The sequence below is a fragment of the Mustela nigripes genome, chromosome 4, assembly GCF_022355385.1.
Source record: "Mustela nigripes isolate SB6536 chromosome 4, MUSNIG.SB6536, whole genome shotgun sequence".
Lineage (NCBI taxonomy): Eukaryota > Metazoa > Chordata > Mammalia > Carnivora > Mustelidae > Mustela > Mustela nigripes.
In genome coordinates this window covers 60,304,552-60,309,223 of record NC_081560.1, presented here as the reverse complement: position 1 = coordinate 60,309,223, position 4,672 = coordinate 60,304,552, and the positions used below count along the sequence as shown (strand labels likewise).

The window sequence follows — 4,672 nt, the reverse complement described above, 5'->3', positions numbered from 1 at the left end:
CTAACATAAAGTTAACAGTCTTTATTTTGCCAGATAAGAACCCAAAGAATATCAGAAAAGGCATGGGTGCGGGTGGGTAGATATCAGTGGAGAAAGGGGAAATACCTTTAACTCTAAAATTCTTTTATAAAGGAAGAATACATTGTAATGAAACATTTTTAAAATACAAAGAGCATATAGGTGAAAAAGTTCTAAGAATTATTTACTACGATCTCATACTGTCTATGCATTATATATGTATGTATATGTGTGTGGGGGTGCCTTAGTCTCTTCAAGCTGCTAAAACAAACATTCCCTGGCTGATTTATAAACATTAAGACTACAAGTCCAGGATTAGGGCACCAATATGGTCATGTCCCTCTTCTGGATCACAAATTGCCTACTTCTCTTGTATTCTCACACAGCAGAGGGTGGACACAGGCAGCATTCTTGCAACTTTTACAAGGATGTTAATCCTATTCATGAGGGCTTTACCCTCATGACTTCATCTAATTCTATTTATTTCCCAAAGGCCTGACTTCCTAATACCATCATATTGGTGGATAGGATTTCAACATATGAATTTGGGAAGGACATAAATATGCAGACCATAATAACTTGTGAAAAGAGTTTACTGTGTAGGCATTCGACTGTGAGCCAGAAGTGGAAAACCACTATCCTAATGTCAATCCCCAAACCAAAGTATGGGCCCCTCAATCTCTTATTTTAACCCCTCATTATTTTTCAGAGCACAGAAAAGAAATACATACCTCAATGCACTGCATATTATATAACACTTAAAGGCTATGGAATTCTGGAATGTTACATAGCACTATTTCTCCAATAAAACATGAATATTCGCAAAAAAATAAAGTAAATGTAGACTGTAACAAGGCTTGATATCAGTACAGGTAAGGATACAACGTTTAAACTACCTTTTAACTTTCAGAGTATTTTCAGATCTATGTCATCAATCCCCAACCCCCACCCCCAAATATGGCTCTCCATTGAATTAATGAGGCTCAGTGAAACAACTTATTTGATTTCAGTCTTATGTTTTGTGAAATTGACCTCAGCTACATTTTATTGTCTACAAGCACTTTCTCTTATGATTCTAGGTATGCGGTTTAGCAGTAAACTTAATCCCTTTTGGTTGGGAAGAAATGATGGAATGCCATTCACTGGGGAAAAGGAAGAGTGCTAAATAATAAGTAGGTAACTACAGAAGAAAATTATTTCCACAACTAAACTGAAGAATGTGTATCTGTGAACTTTATTTATTAATGAGAGGCAGCATAGCACAGCAGTTAAGAACATGGCTGTAGTTTGACATCTGTGGGCCCTAAATGCTTTTGCTTTCATGGGCTACTTCCTACACTGAAGAAAAAATTTTTATTTATATATATATATGTATATACACATACATATATAATTTTATTGTTATTTTTAAGTCTGTTGGCATAAGAAATCATCATGTATTCAATATTATTACATTCATATTTATTATATAATCAATGTTACTATGTTAACTTTTTACTTCTGATTTTTTAAGAAATTCAAATTGAAACATTTTTGTGACCCCCTAAAATATGGTGAGCCCTTGGCACTGTTTGTATGCTTAATGGAGAAGTCAGTCCCTGTAAGGAACAAAGATTCTGGAGCCAGACTGCATGGGTACAAATCATGCCTTCTCTGCTTAACAGATGGGTGACGTGTGGTAAGTTACTTTACTTTCCTGGGCCTTCATTTATTTTGTGAAATGGGGAAAATAAAATATCTACATCACAGTGTTGATAAAAGGATAAAAGAAATTATCTTTTGTCAAACAGATCAATGCTTGTCACATTCACTTTCTCTCAGATTATATACATTTGATTATTTTAAAAAATTTGATATCACAGCTGAAATTTTTCTGAATGGAAACAAGCTGCTTCTTGCCTAGTAAGACAAATAATAATAAAAAAAAGATAACGCTGGATTCAGCTGAGAGAAAATGGGAGGGGAAGAAGACATTAAGAAAGGATACATTCCTGGGGCTAGGCTGCCTGATTCCAGAGCTTGCTCTGTCACTTAATAGCTGTGTGTGATCCTAGGCAGGTTGTTTAATCTAAGCACTGTTTTGACACTTTTGAAATGTAGATTAAAAATAGCATTCATGGGGCGCCTGGGTGACTCAGTGGGTTATGATCTCAGGGTCCTGGAATCGAGCCCCGCATCGGGCTCTCTGCTCAGAAGGCAGCCTGCTTCGCCCTCTCTCTCTGCCTGCCTCTCTGCCTACTTGTGATCTCTCTCTATCAAATAAATAAAGAAAATCTTTAAAAAAAAAAATAGCACGCAGCTTACAAGGTTATTGTTGGCTTCAATGACCGCTTAATGATATACTTAATAATAGTGGGTACATAATAATAAAACCAACACTTATTTTTATTTCTTTATAACTTTTCCACTTCTCCCTTTTTATTGCAACCTTTTTTGGGAATCCGGCTCACAATTCCAATTATACGGAGCGACAGCAGTCAATAGGGAGACTAGAGTGTATGAAGAAATACGAAACTTGAACACTAAGGAAGTCCTACAATATAAATAAAAACTCTATCATTAAAAAATTATCTTTCTTGGGGCGCCTGGGTGGCTCAGTGGGTTAAGCATCTGCCCTCAGCCCAGGTCATGATCCCAGGGTCCTGGGATGGAGCTTCGCCTTGGGCTCCTTGCTCAGCGGGGTGTCTGCTTCTCCCTTTCCCTCTAACTCTCCCTCTGGCTCATGCTCTTGCTCGCTCACTCTTTCAAATGAATAAATAAAAAAAATTTAAAAAAATCTTTCTCACCATTCTTTCACTAATTTCCACAAACACAAATCCTTTCTTAATTTGTATTATCAATTTAGCTATTACTAAAAAAAGGGGGGACAGTCAGGGAAGTAGGAAGAAAAAAATTGGGATTTGGAAAAGAAATGCTAAGTGTAAGTTCCAACTAATATGCTATACGTATTATTGGTTCTAAAGAAGAATCTCCAATAAATGACCATTATCAAGAAGAACTGAAACATTTATATGTAAGCCAGTCCTTAATATTTACAAGATAAAATAATATTTGGGGAGAAAAATACAAATGAAGGCCCATGTAAGTGTGGGGCTCTGAAAAGTGATGCATCCCCTCTTGTGTTAGGACAGAACTACTTAGATGTTTCATTATTCTCTCCTAGTCTCCCACACTTTTTTTTCCCCAGGCAAAGAACTTTATTAACCTTGTTTCAAACTTTATTCCCAGGCTTCCTCAGTTTAATTAGCTGCAAAGAATGAATTGTGTGTAAGCAAAAACTGAAAAGAGCTGCAGTGTCCAAGGGGCCTGGGTTTAAAAATATTAGAGATCTAGATTTATCAGAGCCATGAACAAAATTTATAAGGCAGTCATAATATAAGATAGCAGCTTCCCAGTAACTTCTTCAAGTTTTCCCTTCTTCAAAAGTTGACTCAATTCAGTTTGCCTCATTCTTGGAAGCTTCATCAAAATTCTCCACAAAATGTGGAACTTCATCATCATCATTATCCTCTCTGGTACCAAATGGGGCTTTTCCTCCCACAGACTGTGTAGGCAGAGCTTCAGCCAGTCTTCTTCAGCTAGTCAGACTGTCTGCACCAACTTGGTTTAAGATACTGGGAAGCATGTCTGTCAGCGGCTTTGTCTCAGCGTGGTCTATGATGGAGAAAGTGTTCTCTGCCAGCGATAGCTGAACTGTGGGGTTGTCAGAATGGATCACTGTTCCTTGGTTTGTGAACATATTCACTTCTTCAATGCCAGAGATATTATTTATCCCTGACTTCTTTAGGGAGAACTGAAGGGTTTTTTGTTTTGTTTTGTTTTGTTTTGTTTTGTTTTGTTTTTTTAATCATCTGCTATAGCCATTCTATGAGCCATCAACTTTCTTCAAGCAGTCCCTTTCCCACCAGGGCACACTTGTGCTTGCAGTTTGGTAAATTTCACTTGGTTCATGATAGTTTCTTTCATCTTGTTGGAGCAGAAATGGGACTGCGTGGGGGAATAGGGTTGGTGCTTAGGGAGTCTCAGGTGGACCAGCTGAGATTAGGTGCACACAGGCGGGGGAGCAAGATGGCAGCTAGAGTTCTCATGAACTTTTACAAATGAAAGTGGTAGGATGAATATGTGTGTTTCTTATTCATAATCTCATTTTAATGGTTGGCTTGTGTTCAACAAAAGTCTCTAATTCAATGAAGTGGCATATCTTTAATGGGAGAATAACAAAGAATGGGAATTTGCATTTCCTGTTTGATAAAATGAATACAATATATGGAATTAGGAAATGCCTATTAATATTGTCAGGAGGTGATTTATGTACTATTACAAAAGATTTCCTTTCCAATTGAAGTCCTATAGACTGGCATTTTCTAAAAAGAAGAGTTGAAAATTTTAAATCAAAGTTTATTCAATTTCTGTGTGTATGTAAATATAAAATTACTTTTTAAAATATGGGGCAAAGCAAAGTATTTAGAACATATTTGTCTATTTGTATGAGATTTACCTACAATTTGACTGCTTAACTTATTTTTTGTGGGTTAAGGAAACCAAGGATGACTTCTCTGGTGATGTAAAAATTTCATAGACATTTCATAAGACAGGCTGCATCCCACCATGGTATTATTTGGGGTTATTCATACTTGTAGTTAGCTATTTGTAT

At 36.6% G+C, this 4,672-nt stretch overlaps 1 pseudogene; it reads right to left on the bottom strand.

Annotated features, from left to right (window-relative positions):
• Positions 1-3,454: 3,454 nt before the first annotated feature.
• Positions 3,455-3,984, bottom strand: LOC132015053 (transcription factor BTF3-like; annotated as a pseudogene).
• Between the last annotated feature and the right edge of the window lie 688 nt (positions 3,985-4,672).